Here is a 9,358-nt window from a genome sequence, read left to right as displayed (position 1 = left end):
CGAGCAGAAGGTCAGCCCCCCAGTCACCCTCAGCCTTGGTGCTCAGTGGTCTCGGCCCAGGCCCCAGCCCTGCGCCCCCCACCCCCAGTTGCTCAGTCCGGTAGCTCAAGAGAAGGCAGAGCCCCAGCACACGTGTGCCGCCCCCTCCCCCCCCCCCCCCCCCCCCCCCCCCCCCCAGAGCTCTGCGCAGGGAATCGGTGACCAGCAGCACCCGCCAGTGAAACGTGAGGCGGAGGCCGATTGCTTAACGGGGTCCGCTGGCACTGCCCAGCCCTGCAGCGGTCACGCTAAGCTAGTCAGTGGCTGCCAGGTTCTCTGGGCCTGCCATCGGGGATCACTAAATTTCAGGCTTCCAGATCCCTGGCAGGAACGGATTCCAGTCCTGCTTACTCAGCACGTTTGCTCCAAACTTTTGAACTTGAGGGCAATACTAAACTTAAAAAAAAAAGAAAAAAGAAAAAAAAAAAAGAGTTTTTTTATTACAAAATTATTTTTATGGTCCCTTTAACAAGGACCCTATGGCAAATGCACAATTATTCAGAATTACATTTTTATCGTTTTCACATTGAAAACAGCAAATGTTGACTTAGTAATTTTTATACCTATATCTATATGTAAATGTATATTTAATCAACCAGCAGTTTAAAACTAGTCATCCTGGTACAAAAGTTTTGCAGCATTGCATAAATTCTAGTGCTAAACTTGAGAGCTGTTTTTTGGGGCCAGTTTAGCATTTGTACCTCCTCCTTTTGCTACTCAGAACAGCAGTGCTTCGTGGCGACCTTTTCCGTCAAGCAGAAGGGGCCGTCATTCTCCTAAAACAGCAACTCTAAAATGTTGGGGTGGGGGAGGGGCGGGAACGCGAACACGCTCGAAGAACTCAAGGCTCACGTGCCAAAGTGTGTGTGGGGGTGTGGGGTTGGGGTGGGGTGTGGTTTGGGGTGGGTGGGGGGGGGGGAGTTGTTTTTTTGTTTTTTGTTGTTGTTTTTTAATGTTTAAAAAGCTTAATAGGTTGGCATCAGTGGTAGACCGCAGAGACAGGCCGGGCTTTGGGGGGCATCGCGTTTGCTGGCGGTTTACAAGACTCACTCAGAACACAAGACAGAAAGCTACAGCCCACGGGAGCACAACCAGCTGCAAGCTGCAGATCCACGGGCAGTGTAAGGACACACAAGGCCCTTCGGTCTAGATGAGCGGTGTAGGGAAACGCTTTATTCTTAACAAGTGACTTTCCTTTTGACGACACATGTACTGTATGTTACGGAGACTGAATGTCGGGGAAACCTTAGAGGAGAAGTACTTGGGATTCTAGTCAGTGGGCATCGGGACACCTAGGATGCGTAGTCCTAAGGCTTTGTACGGAGGTGAGACCAACCCATCTGGTGAGGCCAGGGTTTTGGAGCCCCAAAACGTTGCCCCGGCGACTGCAGTGGAAAAATGATTCACGTCCGTTCCCAGAGATGAGTCAAATGTTTTCTTGATTCTGAAACTCCAGAAGGCATCAGGACGGCTGGCTCTGGTCACACCAGCTGATGGCAGAGTACCGAGGAGACCGCACTCGCGTGGCCTCAGTTTAGCTGGCAGGCGTCGCTTGACAGTAAAAGGAGACTGTGGGGCCGTGCTGGCTTTCCCTGGCCACACGGGCCGGCCATGTCACCCCAGATCCCCTCTCGCCGCAGGCTCCTAAATCTTGCCTGAGTTTTGCAAGCTCCTTGAAGGATCTAGGCCCCGCTCAGAACCCAACGAGGGGTGAGCTCATCGGGGCCCTGTATGTGTGGCTCAGAGGTCAGCCGGGCAGTCAGCGGGCAGGGAAGGCCATTTGGAAACGCTGCTATTGTTCAGCTAGCCAAACGGGCCAGGTCCTGTTGGAGGATCTCTTCCTCCCTCCCTCTCTTAGCTAGGTAATGAAGTTGTACTGGGGAAAATCGAGTGATACCTTTGCTAGATCTTTTGGGCACACCCGAGATGAAGGTTTGCTTGTGTAAAAATCTGCCCATTGAGGACAGGGAAGGGATTGCCTGCCCACCTCCTCTTGGTAATTCCCAAAGAATCCACGTCAACTCCTCTTTCTCTCAGTTCCCCAAGGAATGTTGGGGATCACCCCCCTCTGTGGTTATTCTTTCCTGAACCTCCTCCGTGGTTTACGTGCCTCTGGTACTCTGTGCAATAGTTTTGGCTGACGCTTGTGTTCATCATCAAGAAATCAGTGCAGGATGCAGATTTTCTACCGTCTTCCTCCACCCCAAACAAACCTGCCATGAGGTAGGATCCTAGGGATTTGGCTGTTCTTTCCACTGCTCAGAAAGCTTCCGTTCTGTACCCCCAGCCTCGTCTCTCCTCTGTGCTGGAATTATCCCTCCCCACCCACCCATCCTCTCAAACTTTACAGCATTTCAGCTGCAGCCCCAAAGTAACTAAGCAATCCTTCACATGAAGTAGAAAGTCCCATCTGTGTGCTGGTTCTGTTGATAACGTGGAAATCACAAACTCCAGGGGAGCAAAGGGGCTTTTCAACGTCTTTTGCTTTCAGAAACAGGGAATTTATATTCTAAGGCCTTGAATTGATTTTTTTTTTCCTCATAAAATAGTCTGATAAGCTAATTTTTAAAAAGAAATGCCATTAAGTATGTTGCATTGTGGTTTAAAATTACTAACAAGTTCTGGGAAAGAAAAATATTTGATTTTGAATCTTACATGTTTTTAAAAATTAGATTTGAATGGGCACAAAGTATGAGTATTTTGTTTCTTTAGGGAGGACATGTGGAAAGGGTTTGAGGGTCTGGGATGGGAGAAGTATTTTGCAGAGCTATCAATGTCCAAATAATTTTTAAAAAATAATAAAGGTATTTAAGCAGTGACTTTGTCCTATTTCTTTTTTTTTTTTTTTTTTTAGTTTATTTATTTTGAGAGAGAGGGAGAAAGAATGAGTGGGGGAGGGGCAGAGAGAATCCCAAGCAGGCTCCACGCTGTCCGTGCAGAGCCTCACTCGGGGCTCAGTCTCACGGACCTTGAGATCACAACCTGGGCCAAAGTCAAGAGTCGGACGCATAACCGACTGAGCCACCCAGGCGCTCCTTGTCCTATTTCTAAATCAAAACCGTTCTGGTAGAAGAATCCAGCCCCCTTTCTGGCCCTGTGTCTGTGGAGGTTTCCGGGCCGAGGCCCCCTCTGGGGGACTGATGCAGTCCGTGTCCTTGTCCCTCCTCGTTTCGGTGTTGTCAACTGCTGCTCAACACTGATGTTTGAGCTCCGTTTTGTTAATTTCTACACTTCTTTAAACATGTGGGAACAATTTTTTTTTTTTTTTTTTGGCACGTGTTTAGGATGTATGCTTTTACTTAACACACAGAAAATTAACAGAGGTATTTGTTCACTGGCTGCTTCTCAGACCGGCGCGGGCACCCGCAAAGCGGACGGGGACTGGTCCTCAGAGGAAATGCCTGAGCCCCAACGCACCCGGGCTCCCAGATGGCTGCACCAGCAACGTCCTGAAGCCAGATGTCAGCGGCAAGTTCAGGCCCTTGAGTTCTCCACACCCTGTGGCCGAGGGCTGTAGCCCAGCCAGTAAGGCCTGACTCCCGATTTTTACAAACCACCCCGACGGGCATTGCCAGAACACCTTGGCTCCCTTGCTCTAGTGTTAGGTTTCTGGTACCACCTCCTTAGGCAGCGCCAAGGAAGGCAGCAGAAACTCCCTGTGAATTCTGAGAAAACGTTAATAATGTTGAAAAGGTTTAAGGTTGAGCAAGTTGAAAGGCTAAGGGAACTTACATCCATGTCAGGGCACAGTTCCTCTGTGGATATAAAGTATCATCTGATCTCCTGTTGTTCCAACAACAGTGATAATAAACTTCCTCCCAAGATGGGTCAAGAAAGGAATCTGCTGTTCACAAGGCTGAAGCCCTACGGTTGAAGACACCATTTACTGGTGGTTTTGTCGGGGGAGTAAGGTGTGGGATGCCTGGGCTCTCCCTCCCACATCTACCTTTAAGGCCTAGAGGGACCTCCCATGTACCAGCTAAACCCTCTGAGCCTGGAAAGCGGAAGGAACAATCTCCACATAGGTCAGAGAGTTGAGGGGCTGGAGGAGGTGCTCCTGGAAGCACCTGTTAAACCGTAGAAATGCTCCACCCATGTAACATGTCATTCTTGCTTGGATAATGACACAAAGTATTTGCTGAGGCTTGCCATGTGCAAGGTGCCATTCCAAGCATTGAGGCAATGCAGGAGCATTCCAAGCCCCCCCTCTGGGGCCTCAGGGAACTACCAGGAATAGAGTGGAAATTGACATTTTTCTGATCCCCACCAGGAGTCAAGACCCTCTTTCTTCGTGCTGGGTTCCCAGTTTTAACCTTTCCTTCACTTTGCTTTTAAGTCATCCTTGGGCGTGGTGGAAAATGTGTGGATCGTAGTAGGCGTGAAACCCACTGCAGGACAGGACAAAGGAGAAATTATAAATATCAACGCTGCCTGCATCAACCTCAACTGCACCTGAGGAGGAAAGCATTAAAATTGCCCGGTAATGAAACAGGCAGCTGGCTTTGACACAGAAAAGTGCCCGAAAATTGGATTGCAATTGAGTAGCTCTTTCTTCCAGATTTTTCTTCCCAAATATCTAAAGATTGAAACTCCCTACTTGCACACAGCAAGCAAAACGTGCAAGGCTTTTCATTTGTAGAGGAGCAGAGGCTGAAATTCAAGTTCATTTTGCCATTTTTTTTTTTTTCCCCTTCTGATTTTGCAGCTTGCTTCCCCCACTGGTCCTCATTCCTCTCCCTATTTGCTCAGTGAATGGCTCCCTCCCTCCACACCTTCTCGAACTGGTGCAGTGCTTCTCGAATTGGAGCAGTGCTTCTCAGACTCCGTTGAACATCAGAATCACCTAACTCATTTACAATTCTTTTGTCCAGCAGCACCCCCAGACCAGTTCTATCACAACCTCCCCAGTGCCTTGAAGTTCCCGGATGATTCCAGTGTGCAGGGAAGGGTTGAGCTTCCCACGGAAGTGAAGAGAAGGGCTTTCAGGCTTGGGATGCTGGTTGGAGTGTGGAGGCAACATAGTTTGTTAGTATCTGACAGAATAGCAAATGCCAGCCTGATCTTGTTGGCTCATGTGTGGACAGAGCCAGTGAACATTTCACCCCCATCTAGAACTTCATTTCTGGTGTCAGTGCTTATGTTCATCAGGGCTTTCACTCATTTGGCAAATGCTTTTTAAAAAATTTGATTATTAAAAACAGAACAAACTGAGGGTTGATGTGGGATGGGAGGGAGGGGAGGGGAGTTGATGGGCATTGCAGAGGGCATCTTTTGGGATGAGCACTGGGTGTTGCATGGAAACTAATTTGACAATAAATTTCCTATAATAAAAAAAATAAAAAATAAAAAAATTTGATTTTGAGAGAGAGCAAGAGAGAGCACGAGCAGGGGAGGGGCCAAGAGAAAGGATCCTAAGCCAACAGCACAGAGCCTGACACGGGACTCGATCCCACGAACTGCAAGACCGTGACTTGAGCCAAAATCAAGAGTCAGATGCTTAACCGACTGAGCCCTCCAGGCGCCCCTTGGCCAATGCTTCTGAGCACTTAACTGTGTGCTAGCCACGGTTCGGTGTGCCTGGGATGCGTCCTTGCACAACAAATCCCAAGAATGGCCTGTGTTCTTAAGGGGAGGGCTACATAACAATAGCATAAAAAACTCCCGTAATATCAGATGTGTTGTTAAATGATAAGCCTTACAGGAAGAGTAAAAGCAGACTGGGAGCGCCAGCTGGGGGAGGGGTGTGGGTTGCCGGGCCTCACTGGGCCTCACTGAACAGGTGACATTTGAGCCAAGACCTGGAGGTGGGGGGTGAGCCAAGCAGATGTGTGAGGATGAGCACTCCAGGCAGAAGGACAGTCCGGGCAGAGTTCCCAAGACAGTGAGCCAGCTGTGCTAGAGGAACAAGGAGCTGAGGAGGAGGAGGAGGAGGAGGAGGAGGAGGAGGTGAGGGCAGAGGTGACAAGAACATGGCCGTGGGGGGGCAGTGGGGGAGACACATAGGAGAGTCAGCCCCTGCGGGACCTCACTGATCGCTGTCGTGATAACGATTTGGGCTTGCACTCAGGAGTCGCTGGCGGATGTGAGCAGAGGAGGGACGTTACCCGATGCAGGTTGTAAAGGATTTTGGTGGATGGTGGGCAGCCTGAAGGAGCAAGCGTGCAGAGACAGCGATCAGGAGGCCACCGTGCACCTGGGCGACGTGGTGGTGCCACAGCAGAGAAGAGAGGAGAGGTCCTCATCTGCATGTGTTTCGAAGGTAGAGCCAAAAGGATTTGCTGATGGGGGCGTCTGGGTGGCTCAGTCGGCTGAGCGTCTGACTTCGGCTCAGGTCATGATCTCACGGTTTGTGGGTTCCATCCCCGTGTCAGGCTCTGTGCTGACGGCTTGGAGCCTGGAGCCTGCTTTAGATTCTGTGTCTCCCTCTCTCTCTGCTCCTCCCCCGCTCATGCTCCGTCTCTCTCTGTCTCAAAAATAAATAAACATTACAAAAAAATAAAAAAAGAATCTAGAATTGACTAGTTTTAATAATTCCAGTGGGCCTTGGGGCATGTGGCTGTCCTTAGTTGTCTGGAACCTGGCTCTGGGGCGATCAGGGCGAGGGATATTGGCTTGGTGTGTGAGCATTTGATAAGGAGGTGGCTGGAGGCCTGGGGTGGAGATCGGTGGTTTGCACATGAATGGCATACTGGGAAGCGGGAAGCCCTTAGCTATCTTTAAGAATTGGCTGGCCCTGGGAGGGGCGGTGTCTCCTCAGTCAGCAAGGCCAGTCAGCAAGGCCACAAATGCCAGAGCATCAAGAATAAAGAAAAGAGGAAAATACATAGTTAAAAGTATGGGTCCTGGAATGTAATGAATGGATGCTAAAGGGATAAATCTAAGAAAACAACAGTTGGGGCATCTGGGTGGCCCAGTCAGTTAAGCGTCTGACTTTGACTCAGGTCATGCATGATCTCATGGCTCGGCTTGGTAGTTCGAGTCCCGCATCAGGCTCTCTGCTGTCAGGGATCCTCTGTCCCCTTCTCTGTCTACCCCTCCCCAGCTCATTCTCTCTCTCTCTCTCTCTCTCTCTCTCTCTCTCTCTCCCTCTCTCTCAATAAATAAATAAGTAAACTTTGAAAAAATAAAGAAAACAGAACAGTTGTGTATTCCAGCTGCTAGAAAGAGATACCCTGAACTCTCAGGACTTGAGCTAATGGACGTCTGTTGGTCGTTCCCACCAAATCCAGTTGGCACAAGGTGGGCGTGGGTTCTTCCCCACCAGTCATCACCAGTCATCAGGGACGAGGCTCTGCCGTCTTTAACCCCTGCCTTCTGCAACCGTCCCGGGGGAGGCAGAGGATCAAGCTTCAGGCTTCCATGCGCCGGGTCTGGAAGGGGTGGGCATCGCTTTTCCCTGATCAGCGGCCGCACCCAACTACAAGGGTGGAAAGGTGGCCTAGCTGGTTGCTTGGGAGGACAGGGGAATCGATTTGGTGACCAACTGGTCAGTCTCAGGTACAACAGCTGCAGGTGGAAGAGGTCTGGAGGAAGAGCAGAAGGTCAGCTTCGGATGCGCTGAGTCTAGATAAATATGCGTTAGATTTCCAAGGGGTGATGATGTGTGGCTCTGAACCTCAGGACAATGTCAGGACTAGAGCAAAAATGTAAGGGGCGCCTGGGTGACTCAGTCAGTTAAGCATCCGACTTCAGCTCAGGTATTGATCTTGTGACCCGTGGGTTCAAGCTCCGCGTTGGGCTCTGTGCTGACGGCTCAGAGCCCGGAACCTGCTGCGGATTCTGTGTCTTCCTCTGTCTCTCTGCCTCTCCCCCATTTATGCTCTGTCTGTCTCTGTCTCCGTCTCTCTCTCTCTCTCAAAAATAAAGCATTAAAACATTTTTTTAAATTAACATTAAAAAATTCAAAAAGTATGTTTCCAGGGGCGCCTGGGTGGCTCAGTCGGTTAAGCATCCGACTTGGGCTCAGGTCGTGATCTCGCAGTTTGTGAGTTCGAGCCCCGCATCGGGCTCTGTGCTAACAGCTCAGAGCCTGGAGCCTGTTTCGGATTCTGTGTCTCCCTCTGTCTCTCTGCCCTTCCCCTGCTCACGCTCTGTCTCTCTCTCAAAAACAAACATTAAAAAAAATATTTCTACAGTCACGGTAGCAGCATCTCCAGAAATTCTGTAAACACTGTTTCAAAGATTCCTCAAGTGAGATGAACAAACAAGGCTTCCCAGGTTTGGGTTTGGAGAACCCAGACCTTCTGAACAGAAAGGGCCAGTTACCTAGACAATGCTTCATATTCAGCTTATCTCTCTCGACCCTTGAAGTAGGAATGAGTCTCATATAATTTACGAGGCAACTGAGGCCCACGGGGACTGTGACCGAAGCAGACACAACAGCAGAGATGCCAGGACTCTTGGAAGGTGAGTCATATTTCAGAACACTTCTGTTTCCCCAAATGGAAACTTTGTAGGCACAAGCATAGCTGGAAAAGCAGCCCAGTGAGCCACGTCATGTCCAATTTGGAGGCGGAGGAGTGTTGGAGACCTGCTCCTGCGTAAAGGCTCTTACAGACCTCCACGTTGGCATGGGCCTCCCTAGGTCTCAGAGGGCTTTCACAGAACCTTCTTGAAAGCTTACCCAAACCCTCACACGCAGGTATTCTCAACCACAGTCTACTTTGTTATGTTCCCTTGGGGTCACTGGACTTGGAATTGGAGGCCCTGCTCTCAAATCTCAGCCCTGCTATTGAATAGCTTAAGCCACCAGACCAGGCACTCTGCATGGCTTAGTAATCGCACTTTGTAAAAGGTGGGTGAGAATTGCAAGCTCAAACCTCACAGAAGCCCCCCTCGAGCCTAGAGCCTGGCCCATGATAAACATTCAATAAATGTGGGTGGAATCTGAGAAGGATGTGAGACCCACAGGGGAGAAATCACTTACAGTGGCCCTGACATTCAAGAAAAACTTAGGGGCAAACAATGTGCCCGGTGCACGTTTTCGTAACAACCGTGTTATTCCCATCTTTAAGATACAGAAACAGATTCGGAGGGATTAAGACATTTAACCAAGCTCGCAGGGATTAAGACATTTAACCAAGCTCGCGCTGTTATGAACCTCAGATCTGAACACAGAGTCATTTCCAAGGACCCACTTTCCACCCCCAACTTTTTATGAAAAACATACAGAAAAGTTGAAAGAAAAATTCAATACACACCTACACACTGTTAACATATGGCCCCATTTACTTTGGCGTCCTTTCTTTAAATGTATACATATTTGGAACTATTTAAAGTAAGATACAAACATCATGTTCTTTAACTCTGATACAGACTG

The 9,358-nt window shown here is 49.3% G+C and overlaps 1 long non-coding RNA gene across 1 annotated transcript; it reads left to right on the top strand.

The window, feature by feature from the left end:
- Positions 1–3,391: 3,391 nt before the first annotated feature.
- LOC122207050 lies at positions 3,392–6,360 on the top strand. The gene is made up of 3 exons (XR_006196651.1): positions 3,392–3,564; positions 4,376–4,519; positions 6,107–6,360. It is a non-coding gene; the product is annotated as an uncharacterized LOC122207050 (long non-coding RNA).
- Positions 6,361–9,358: the final 2,998 nt, after the last annotated feature.

This window comes from Panthera leo, chromosome E1 (assembly GCF_018350215.1).
Source record: "Panthera leo isolate Ple1 chromosome E1, P.leo_Ple1_pat1.1, whole genome shotgun sequence".
In the NCBI taxonomy this organism is placed as follows: Eukaryota; Metazoa; Chordata; class Mammalia; order Carnivora; family Felidae; genus Panthera; species Panthera leo.
Note: the sequence above shows the minus strand (reverse complement) of the source record. Positions and strands in the feature narration are given on the sequence as shown.